Here is a 13,591-nt window from a genome sequence, read left to right on the forward strand (position 1 = left end):
AGAACCTCAAGTGGGACAATGAAAAATGTTCAAAAATGTAAAGGGAGTCGACGATACCTACGTATCTTCTGGTAAATTGACACGCATATCATTTTATTTTTGAAGAAAATGTTAGTATTTTCGGGTCTCTTATTTTTTAGGTACCTATCAGCGCTTTTGTCGAAGTCAAAAATCTAATTTTAAAATAAAACAATTAAGTACATAATATAATGGTTCAAGTTTTTTTTTGCACCTATATACTTAGGCATAAAATGATTCGGTACCCCTGCCCAATTATAGTTGTATTTGCCCACGCTTTGTACCATAAATTGAAGCCATACTATTATTTATTTACGTTGAATAAATTGAAATTGCTGGACAAATCTAGCCACCTAGTAGAAAAGTCAATAGGTGGAAAACATCCGAAAGGTAAACCATGGGAATGAGATAGCTAAGCTAAGACCGAGAGAATCAGTTTTTAAAAGACTTATTCATCAGATCATGTTGTTGATGATGATGTATAAATTTAGTTAAATAAATAATCCGTGCCAGTAATTGTGTCTTTACTACCGATGCGTAGTTACTAGCTAGCTGAAATTACTAAGTTTTACTTGACTCAGTTCCCTGTGTGCCTATAAATAGTGAGTAAAGGTCCTAAGTCCTAACCTAATACAAAAACATTATTTGCATAATATGAAAGCAGAATATGTCCCGAATATTATAATATTTCAATTCCTGTATTCATCACGCTTCATTGTGCGCTGACCGGAGTGGGCGTCCCAGGGTCTCAGAAGGGCAGCCAACCGCCGGGTAATGATTTCCTTGTTGTGGTCCCCTTGAGGGAATGCTGGCACGCGGTCACCAGTATCTGACGTCACACAATGATAAACGACGTAAGCGTCGCCCTTTCTACGGTCTGTTCATCTGATACTTGACCGAATTTCTGAATTATATAGGCATACAAATCCACACGAATACTAGTTTATTGTATAATTTTCTTACATACATACTGTTAAGGGGGGACATGCTCGTCAAAGGTCAAAATTGAGTTTTTATTGTATTTTCAAACCATGATCCTGGACACTCCTTAAACGTTGTAGATAATCTATTTATATAATTTTGAAGCCTTATTATCCTTTATAGTTATTTTACACATTTGATGACTGCATGAAGTATTTTTGTTACATAAAATAGTATTCTTTTAAACCTCTCGCTCTAATGTTTTAGAATATAGTCATATTTCGGTACAGAACTGTGCAGTGGTGTTAAGATTTTTTACATTTATTAATTTTAAAACGCATTTATAAAACCATTAGTATAATTTATTACGAGATAATTTTTGTAAAATATTCACGATAAAAAATTATTTTGATAATCTCTGTGATCCCAAATTTGACAAGAATTAGGCATTTTATTATTCAAAAAATCGGCAAGATTAACACATTTGAAGATGATTCTAAAGATACTTATTATAAGCTATCTCTTTGACCATTCAAGTGTGATAAAAATCTTATGAATAATGATTGCTTTATAATAATTATTGACCTAAGAATAAGGTAGTGTTTTTTTGAAATACGCCATTTCTTTTGTCATTCCTTAGTGGTTAAGCTACGACATACGGCCGTAGCTATAAAATGACAAACTATAATTAAAGTAGGGAGTAAAATTATGTTAACGCGCGTGTTTGAACATGTACCTAACCGATTTTTTTTTAATTTTTTTTTTAAACGGTACATGTTCAAACACGCGCGTCAATATCATTTTACTCCCTACTTCAATTATAGTTTGTCAATTTATGGCTACGGTCGTATGTTGTAGCTTAACCACTGGGAAATGACAAAAGAAATGGCGTATTTCAAAAAAACACTACCTTATTCTTAGGTCAATAATTACTATAAAGCAATCATTATTCATAAGATGTTTATCACACTTGAATGGTCAAAAACATAGCTTATAATAAATATCTTTAGAATTATCTTGAAATGTGTTAATCTTGCCGATTTTTTGAATAATAAAATGCCTAATTCTTGTCAAATTTGGGATCACAGAGATTATCAATATAATTTTTTATCGTGAATATTTTACAAAAATTATCTCGTAATAAATTATGCTAATGGTTTCATAAATGCGTTTAAAAATTAATAAATCTAAAAAATCTTAACACCACTGCACAGTTATGTACCGAAATATGACTATATTCTAAAACATTAGAGCGAGAGGTTTAAAAGAATACTATTTTATGTAACAAAAATACTTTACGCAGTCATCAAATGTTTAAAATAACTATAAAGGATAATAAGGCTTCAAAATAATATAAATAGATTATCTACAACGTTTAAGGAGTGTCCAGGATCATGGTTTGAAAATACAATAAAAACTCAATTTTGACCTTCGACGAGCATGTCCCCCCTTAAATGAAGGTATTATTTACGTATATATGTATTTATATTTACGTAAGTATGTAGGTACATTAAGAATTTCACTATGCACTTAATACATATCAGGTATATTATTTTCTGTACTCCTGATACTTTTACAGTTACCACCCAATTACTTAATATTTTTTTTAGTATCTAGGTAATTATTTTTAACTCATCTGTAATATATAATGCTCAATAAAGACCCACCCAAGTCACTTTCTCTTTATCAATATAATCAAATTTGCGTAACGTGGCCACGGGAATAATAAATTAATTGTGGTAATTAACTGGTCTGCAGTGAAAGTATATGTATCTAATGGCCACACGTCAGTCGTGTCTTTAGCAGTGAAAGAGTGATATTAACTGTCAATAATTCTTTGTGGAAAGCCAATGTATTAATTAAAATAAAACACAATATGTATTAACTGTTCCACGTAATTTAATAATTAGGGACAGTTTTGTCCGCTTCAATAAAAATTCTCAATCGATTCGAAACGTTTTTCGATTGAATTACATTTCTTATTTTGGTCTGCGATTTTATGACGTTTCTTTGTCTTTGTCTGCACTGTGATAGTCTTCCGTACTTCTGAATAATTTAGTGGATATGCCATGACTTCCTATTTATGACCGCAAATGTACTGACACGCTATATTTACCGTTTTATTCTTCAGATCAGAACTAGGCTAAAAGAACTACTAACTAACTTATACCTCTGTGACTACTGTTGTTCAGCAACCGAACCATTCACTGAGATTATTATTTAGTTTAATGTTATTGTAGTAAGTATTTTTTTCTAAGATTATTTACAATTGGAAGATTTTTATGTAGGTTGTACCTATCTCCTTAGATACTACCAAATACCAGTCACTCATGTAAATCACTGTTAAAGTGAATCTCGTTGGTGTGTTACTAAAAATCGTAAGTAGGTATACAATTTTTAAAACGTTTATGTATCATGGACTTTGGCACCATTAGCGGCACTCCGGGTTCATACCTCGGTGAAAGGTGTTTTATTTTTCCAAAGTATACAATTATTGTTAGATGTTTTAAAAATATTTATGTATTATCATGATTTATTCGACGAATTCAACAAAATTTAATAATTTTCTTGTGTTTTAAATTAAATTAACCATAAAATTGACATATACAAAATGAAATCAGTTTTTCATTTTTATAATGCAGATGGAGTTAAATTTCCAGTCTATAGTTGACTATATTTGTCTGATTACTAGGGAAGAATGTTTTTAAGAGAGAGCTCAGGGCAGACAAAAATTTTGTATTCAATTTTATTTCACACATTTCGTCTATAATGTCAATGATAACAAGTATTATTGTAAACGCGAATATTCATTGAAAAGTGAAATCGCTTGTACCTACTATTTATTTTTGTAATAATGTAACCATTTTTTTTTAATTTTAAATTAACTCCCTGCAAATTTATAATTATTTAATTTTATTAATTACTAGCTGAAGTACCCGGCTTCGCACAGGGTCGCTTCGTGGTTATATTTATCTTAGATATTTGAAAAATAATTAGAGGAAATTATTTTTTTAATATTAAAATATCTGTGTAATACAATATGGCAATATGAAAATAATTCTAATAGGAGTAAAGGTCAAACATAGGAACACTAAATTAAAATCGAATCCAAAATATGAAAACGTTATTAATGTTATTAATATGTAGTAAAAAAAAAATCAAAATTGGATGGAACAAACAAACAACAAACTTTGTATGTTATATAATAATAATTTAGAAACCTTCGCAGGTGTGCGCACACAACTGACAAAAGTTTCATCGCAATCGGATGAATGGTATAGGAACGCATACGAATAGTAGAAGAAGATGATTTTCTAATTCTGAAATCTTCGTGGGCATGCGCATGACAACTCACCAAAGTTTCATTGCAATCGGATTAATGGTATAGGAACGCATACGAATAGAAGAAGAAGAAGATGGTTGTACTAATTCAAAAACCTTTGCGGGCGTGCGCACAACAACTGGTCAAAATTTCATCACAATCGGATGAATGGCATAAGAACGCATACAAATAGAAGAAGAAAAAGATGGTTGTACTAATTCAGAAACCTTTGCGGGCGTGCGCACAACAACTGGTCAAAATTTCATCACAATCGGATGAATGGCATAAGAACGCATTCGAATAGAAGAATAAGATGATGGTTGTACTAATTCAGAAACCTTCGCAGGCGTGCGCACAACAACTCACCAAAGTTTCATTGCAATTGGATGAATGGTATAGGAACGCATATGAATAGAAGAAGAAGAAGATGTTTGTACTAATTTAGAAACCTTCGCGGGCTTGCGCACAACAACTGGTCAAAATTTCATCGCAATTGGATGAATGGTATAAGAACTCATACGAATAGAAGAAGATAGAATAGAAGAAAAAGAAGAAGAAAATGGTTGTATCAATTCAGAACTCTTTGCGGGCGTGCTCACAACAACTGGTCAAAATTTCATCGCAATCGGATGAATGGTATAAGAACGCATACAAATAGAAGAAGATAGAATAGAAGAAAAAGAAAATAGTTGTAACAATTCAGAAACCTTTGCGGCGTGAGCACAACACTTGATCAAAATTTCATTGCAATCGGATGAATGGTATAGGAACGCATACGAATAGAAGATAGAATAGAAGAAGAAGATGGTTGTACTAATTCAGAAACCTTCGCGGGTGTTGGCACAATTACTGATGAAAATTTTATTGCAATCGGATGAATAGAATAGAAACGAATACGAATAGAAGAATATAGAATAGAAAAAGAAGAAGATAGTTGTACTAATTCAAAAACCATTGCGGGTGTTACCACAACAACTGACGAAGGTTTCATCGCAATCGGATGAATGGTATAGGGACCATACGAATAAAAGAAGATAAAATGAAGAAGAAGAAGAAGAAGAAGAAGATGGTTGTGCTAATTCAGAAACCTTCGCGGGTGTTGGCACAATTACTGACGAAAATTTTATTGCAATCGGATGAATGGAATAGGAACGCATATGAATAGAAGAATATAGAATAGAAGAAGAAGAAGAAGATGGTTGTATTAATTCAAAAACCATTGCGGGTGTTACCACAACAACTGACGAAGGTTTCATTGCAATCGGATGAATGGTATAGGGACCATACGAATAAAAGACGATAGAATGAAGAAGAAGAAGAGGATGATGATTTTTCTAATTCAGAAACCTTCATGGGTGTGCATACAACCACTTACCAAAATTTCATTGCAATCGGATGAATGGTATAGGAACCATACGAATAAAAGAAAATATAATGAAGAAGAAGAAGAAGATGATGATTTTTCTAATTCAGAAACCTTCATGGGTGTGCATACAACCACTTACCAAAATTTCATTGCAATCGGATGAATGGTATAGGAACGCATAAGGGACAGACACACAGACATACAGACAGACAGACATTCATTTTTATATATTAGTATAGCCTATACTCTTCCCGCAAGTGCAAGCAATAAGTTTACAAAGTTTTATCGCAATCGGATGAACGGTATGGCTGCGCATTAAATACGTACAAACAAACACACAAATATTAATTTTTATATATTAGATATAGTATGTAGGTAGTTTCTTTTCATACTTTTACCATTGCAACTAATTCGGAAAAGGTTACACATATATTTGCCATTTTCCCATAATTTTCAGTATCGATATCCTTCTGATAAAATCACTGTGCTATATATAGATAATGATAAAATAACCTAGAGAATAGAGTGCCCTTAAACTTCGGCCTATATTGCATAGTGTGTTTTATATATCTCTCACATGTCATAAATGATTGTTAGGTAGGTACCTCCTTACCTACATGAATAGAAAGCTTTTTCGTATATATTTTTTTCTAATTGAAAACACCGCATGATAGGCATTGTACTCTTTCACATTACAACAGTAATACTATTACTGTGCTTCAAAAAATATGAATGAAATCCAAAGAGAACAACTCAAACAATATTTCCCAACAATAAACACTTACCCAAAATAACTTTTCCTTTCAAAAATAAAAAAGCAGCCAAACCTCGCAGGGTCTGCGGCTTGAACCATTTAGGTATGTATGTACCTATTCATTAAATGTTTGAGTAAGGTGGCTTCGCATCTCCCGGCGAAGCCTTTATGAATTATAGACCAGTGAGTGAATTTTCCCCTTACCTGGAGGCTGTGTTAACACCTATGGGATGTGTCGAGCTTCGGCCACTCTCGATTTACTTTAGGTGTTCGGTGCCGAATTTAACAAGTATTTATACTTCACGTTAATACTAGGTTATACTCAATAGTCATTTGTACTTGTTGTCTTTAATATATTTCAAATTTTGCATTAATTTTCTTGTGTATATTTTGAAATAATTATGAACTAATAAACGACCAAACTGAAACCAAAACAAAAATAAAAATAATCTGTTGAATTTAAATTGTAATCAAACTTACCTATACTATTAAAGAAAAACCTCTGCGAGAGTGGGCCTAATCATATGAAAATATAACAAAATTAAACGCTGTAACTTTTACACAAACCTCTATGACTATGAGTATCTAAAATCGGTTACAATCGTACTGCGTACAGTAAACACAAAACAATGATTCAGTTGGTCGATGGTGTGTGAGGATGGGGAGCCGTACTAAATACCTGTAAATAAATAAATATCGATTCAAATAAATCAAAAAATCTTAAGTTCCCTTACGTGTTTCAATAGACCACCCACCTACCACAAATCCCACATTACTATATCGATTATTTCTGGAGATAGGAGTTAAAACTAAGGGTGTTCGGTGTATTTTTAGCGATTTTTTTTTATTGTTGAATAAATCCATTTCAATTATGGAGTTGTCGAATATCGACACACATTAATAAAAAATTGCATCACACAACTAAACATTTTAAAATGTTAAGACACATAGAATAGCGCCGCAGCTGACTTTTTTCGCCACTACGTCAAATTTGTGATGTGTGTTTATCTCACTTATTAGGTCGACCCGCCACGTCACCCCCCCCCCCCCCCCCAGGACCCAAGCCCCCAGGCTAGAGCCCGGTCAGCCCTCCCGTGGGGGCCATGGTCGTAGTATCTACCAAAGTGAAAAGATTTTCTTCAAATATAATATTGTAATCGTGACAAAGCATTTTCCAAATCTCAATCCGAGTAGCTCTATATTGTCTCCATTAAATGGGCAACCACAACTTGTGTGATGTGTGAGAGAAATGTCATGATTTATCTATGACAGCCAGACTTGAGTGTGCGGGCTCAAGTCAAGTTCCCCTTGTTATCATGTATGCACCCTGCCAAATTAATACACTGGCTTGAAGTTACTTAGCCGCTGTGTATGCGCTTTGACTAACTTGGCCAAATGCTTCTGTTATACGAACATATATGACCCACATTCTCTATCCCACGTGTAATAATATGATAATATATTTAGCACTGAATTGGCAACCAGCGTCAACAGGGTGAAAGCTTTGAAATGTATTTGAACGTCCTTATAGCCGTATTATAGTTGCTACTACATATATCCAATAATTTCCTAATGCACGCATATTTAGTATAATGAATTATTTATTTTATTCAACGAATAAGACACAAGGATTGAAAATGTAACATTATATAAATTGAATATACCTACATAATTTGAAAACATCTCATGCATATTCTACCCACTAGATAAAAATCTTTTTTTAGAAAAAAAAATACGACACCCGACGGGAGATAAACCTGTAACCGCCGGATTCGCACCAGTGTTCTTATTCAACTAAAATACGGGCATCCTACTTAATTACGAATTTTTTAACTTATAGTTCTTACAAGAAATGCTTATCAAATTGCATTTCAATGTTGGCTTTCGATTTTTGTATATTAAATTAAGGTAGGTATCAATTGATTCCTTAATTTACTAACCGACGTCACGGATCACTCCATTATTTAGTTTTTATAACTTACTTATACTTGCTAATAATTTAATAAACTTTTTTTTATTCAACGAATAAGACACAAGATTTGAGAATGTAATATTCTGTATATTGAACGTACATATTTTGAAAACATCTCATGCATCACTTACCGACTAGAATTTTTTTTCATTTATGTTTTTCATTTTCTGGTGGCACGAGTTTTCATGTTTATATATTGTTGTTTATTTGTTTGTGGGCAGATGTATGTAGCATATCTTCAGCCGGGGTCGATCCATTGTTAAACGAAGGCCTCATATATTATAGATAATTTTATACGGTAAATATAAGGCTGATTGTGTTGGTAACACCCCCTTCCCTGCCTTAAAATACATAATTATAATTTTCATTTAATTAATTTTTTTATAATATTTTTACTACGATGCTTGTGTCGTACGTATTACAAAAAAAAACAATTTTACATTTTACTTTAATTAAAATTGTGTTCCTTCTCAACATGAATAAATATAAAACAAATTAAATAATCATTATCTCGAGGATTATTGTTGTGAAATTACCCGTCGGTTTTGAGGGCGGAAAGGTGGATGTTTTCATTAAAAAAAAAACAAATTTAAACATTAATAAAATAGCTGACGAATTAATGGGTCGCAAAACGTTTTAATTTATTCATGAAATGTGAGAGCAGTGGTGGTGAATATTTTAATGGTTTATCTCTTTGATCTACGCGCCTCATCATTATTCTCTCATCGAGCGATTTGACTACATGTAGTTTTGGTCAGGATATGGAAATTTTTTAACTAGACATAAAATTACATGCATGACTGATCAGCAGTGATTGTACATAATATTATATACTGTAATATAATTTATGCAATATGTTATATCCAATATATGCAAATATATTAGATAGGTATGTTTATATATTATATAAAATGTTTCTCTTTATAAGTTCTCATCTCGCTGCTGTGTATTCAGTTAATTTGGCGAGCTATTGTTCCAAATTCGGCGGAGTGTTTTTGCCGATTTAATAGCGTTTATCAAATGAGTTATCATGCACATTTTAATATTAATATATGTGTTACGCCGGATGTGCGAAATTTACTATTACATGTAATGGGCAAAATTTTGCCTAAATCATGAAAAACTCAACCCCGTTGCCTTATTCATAATTAGGCAAAATATTTGCTGAGTGCGTGAATTCGGCAGTAATTTTTTCTGCCTAGTTCATGCATTGGGCAAATTAGAGAGTAGCGCTACGGTGGTGTTTTTTGCAACTAAACCAAATGTGTCAAATCCTCATGCATTGATCAAAATAGATGGTCGCGCTCCGGTGGTGTTTTTTGCAACTAATCAAACTAACCAAATGTGTCAAATGTCATTGATTATATAAAAATATACCAATCAATAATTACAATGACGTTCATATCCATTTACTATGCCCAAAAAAAATCTAGAACTAGAATATGATAACGGAAGAATTTTATTAAAAGATATTTTCGCGATTTCATTCGTGCTTGGGTATCAATCGTGCAATGGTCAATTGTTTGTTTGTGATAGTATGTGTCTAGGTGAGGCTATAGCACGGTTTAAATCTTGAGTTTGGATAAATTTGTTACGTAAGTATCATAATATGATTTTAAGTTACGTGAACGAAATGGGCATTCAATATTGGCAATATTTAAGATCACTCGATGCGTTTTATGTTACTTTGGTTTTATGGCCTGACCCTCGTAAAATAATAAACATAACCCGACCTTAAAACCGTGGTCGATGGCGACTGGCTTTCACATTTTATATCTTACTAGCTGAAGTACCCGGCTTCGCACAAGGTCGCTTCGTGGTTATATTTATTTTAGATATTTAAAAAATAATAAGAGGTTATTATTTTTTTAATATTAAAATATCTGTGTACTACAATATGGCAATATGAAAATAATTCTAATAGGAGTAAAGGTCAAACAAAAGAACACTAAATTAAAATGAATCCAAAATATGCAGACGTTATTAATGTTATTAATATGTAATAAAAAAAAATCAAAATTGGATGGGACAAACAAACAACAAACTTTGTATTTTATATAATACTAATTTAGAAACCTTCGCAGGTGTGCGCACAACAACTGACAAAAGTTTCATCGCAATCGGATGAATGGTATAGGAACGCATACGAAAAGAAGGAGAAGAATATGGTTGTACTAATTCAGAAACCTTCGTGGGCGTGCGCACAACAACTGGTCAAAATTTCATCGCAATCGGATGAATGGTATAAGAACGCATACAAATAGAAGAAGATATAATAAAAGAAAAGGAAGAACAAACAAAAATTGATTGCCAAAGTAGCTTGATTTGGAAGAGTGCTGATGAGTGGGTATTAAAATTGGCCAATAGTTAAAATTAGTCGCAATTAGTATGTCACTGCGTAGCATAGAGGTAATGCGCGGATGGGGCGTAAACCAGGGAGATGCTGGGTTCGATTACCTGCCGGGGTGGCTTACTTTTTTTCTAAAAAGATTTTTTCTATTGGTTATAATATATTTTCTCAGAAAGTGTTTTTCAAAATTATGTAAGTATATTCAATGATTACAATGGTCCATTCTCAAATCTTGTGAATTATTCGTTGAATAAAAGAAATAGTTAATTATAAAGCATTTTAAAGTGTCTAAAAGCTTACACTAGCCTAGTGTAGTATAGAGAGGTGAGTATTTGTACATAACAAGGCTAAAACATGAAATTATTGGCTAAGAACGAGAACCCACAAGAGTGTGCGTGTGTACTCTTCGCGCAAGTGCAAGCAATAAGTTGACAAAGTTTTATCGCAATCGAATGAACGGTATGGCAGCACGTAAAATACGAACAAACAAACAAATATTAATTTTTATATATTAAATTAATCTGTTCTGTGTTCATCGTTAATTTGGCAAGACTATTCCTCTAAATTCAGCGGTGTGCTTTTGCTGATTTGATAGCGTCTAAATAAATTGCTTAAAAAGTTAAAACAAACAAAAATCGATTGCGAAAGTAGCTTGTTTTGGAAGAGCGCGCTGATAAGTGGATATTGAAATTGGCCAATAGTTAAAATTTGTCGCAATTAGTATGTCACTGCGTAAACCCGGGAGATGCAGGGTTCGATTGCCTGCCGGGGTGGCTTACTTTTTTTGAAAAAGATTTTTTCTATTGGTTATAATATATTTTCTCAGAAAGTGTTTTTCAAAATTATGTATGTTTGAAACGCTTTGTTAGACACAATGTGAGGTAACTTTTAAAGACATTATTCTGTCAAAAGCCTAAATTTCGATTGTTGAAATGTACCTTATTTAAAACATGAAAACATGCACATGTATGTAGTTTTTTACTTAAGTTTGATACACCCCAAATTTAAAACACTTGTTTATAATTAAGTTAGTTCCATAAATCAATTTTAATTCATGTAAATCCCCCCAAACTCCATAACAGCATTAGTTGTCCATTAGAGTTTTCCGTGTATTGCTACTAATTTCTGGTATGATATTATTCACTATATGGCCGCCGGTATAATTACTGGCTGTCAAACTCAATTAGAGTCTGAAAAGTTAAAACATGCCGGAAAATTTATTCATATAGAGTGCATTGTTTTATACTGTGTCAATTAAGTAAATCACATTGTTCATTATACGGTATTAGTATATTTTAGATATTTATTCATACCAACAAATTTAACTACTCCATTAGAGGGAGTAATGCAAACGTTGTGTAGTTCAATGAATCCAGAACATTTCCTTTACCTTTTCAAATACCTTTTTGGTAGGTACGTTGGCACTATAAATGCAACGTTTTTAAATAAAATTGAAAATGTCGATGAGTTATTCACGTCTTGTTTTAATAAATTACTCACGTTATCGTCTTAGAATCGTATGCATGAGATTCCCAAATACTTTATAGGCTTAATACTGTTCGTTTGCATGCATGAGTACAAATTTAATGTAATCCGTTGTTTAGTGACGTCATTATGTGTCATGGCGTCCATATAATGGCAAACTTATAAAATTTCATTCCCCGATCACTAATTCAAAATTTTGAAATTGTAAATGTGTCTGAAAGTGTGCGAACGGTACCATATAAATTTAATAATTATAAATGAATAATTATTATGAACTTTAAATAATTTATCAGTTATTTTATCACATTATTTTTATAAATCTACTGTACGAAAGGATAGAGTATTCCCGGTAAACATTTGCATTTGGTGGCAATACATACAGTTATATTATGACTAACTTCACTTCAATCACTTCTATTATGAAATTATGATTTATCAAAACGGAATATGTAATGATCTCTGTATAATATTATCATTTATACCAATCACCGTAGGACACTATTGATGTTATCAGTGTCAGCGAAATACGAGAGCATTGTATCAGCTACCTACTATCTAGATTCTAGATTATAGACTTATAGATCAAAATTATACGTATTTTGTAAACAGCACGACTAGGAACTGTTTTTAAAGTTCGCAAATGTTTTACAGGGTCTACAAAATGAACGAGGGCCTCAAGCAAACGTTGGTTGTAATGAATGCATTATTAAAATGACATTTGAAAGTGACAGATGAAGCAGTCATTTTGAATGACGTGTGACGTCAGATTGCTTACGTCACAAGTACTATACGCTATATGGTGGAAAATCGGTTAAATAGCTTATAAAGAATTTGGGAATCTCATACATACAGCCCTCAGGATGTTGGGTTGTCCCCGTGTGTTCTTTCTTCTACTTTCCTCGACGTTCCGTACTCATTTCAGGGGCGACAACCGAATAAACTAATACGTTAACAAAACTCTTAAAAAGTTATATAACTACCTCTCTCTTCTCGGTCGTTACCTCATCGCTGAAAATCTTGACTATCCTAAAATCTAAAATGCAATCATCTTCTGAAGACTTTCCACCTCCCACGGTCCTTCGCTTCTCTCAAGATTGAGTGAAGTCCTCGTTATATACGAAAATATCTAAAATATATAAGGTTTTGAACAAACATAATTTTGAAAACACTTCTGAGAAAATGTATTATAACCAATAGCAAAAATCTTTTTGAAAAAGTTAAGACACTATGCTAAAGCTGCCATACTAATTACGACAAATTTTAACTATTGGCTATTATAATACTCTCAGAAGCGTTTCCCAAATTGAGCTACGATTGGCTATCGACTTTTGTATTTTAAATCAAATTTGGAGTACATAATCCGTGACGTCGGCTAGTAATTAAAGTAATACCTACTTTGATTT

The 13,591-nt window shown here is 32.6% G+C and overlaps 1 protein-coding gene across 1 annotated transcript in view; it reads left to right on the forward strand.

Moving 5' to 3' along the window:
• Nucleotides 1-13,591, forward strand: part of LOC147063829 (protein O-mannosyl-transferase Tmtc3-like) — a 665,469-nt gene that overhangs the window by 164,052 nt on the left and 487,826 nt on the right. The gene's annotated exons all lie outside the window — the stretch shown is intronic.

The sequence above is a fragment of the Rhyacophila brunnea genome, unplaced genomic scaffold, assembly GCF_057557595.1.
Source record: "Rhyacophila brunnea isolate RB1 unplaced genomic scaffold, BYU_Rbru_1.0 scaffold_8, whole genome shotgun sequence".
Taxonomy (NCBI): Eukaryota; Metazoa; Arthropoda; class Insecta; order Trichoptera; family Rhyacophilidae; genus Rhyacophila; species Rhyacophila brunnea.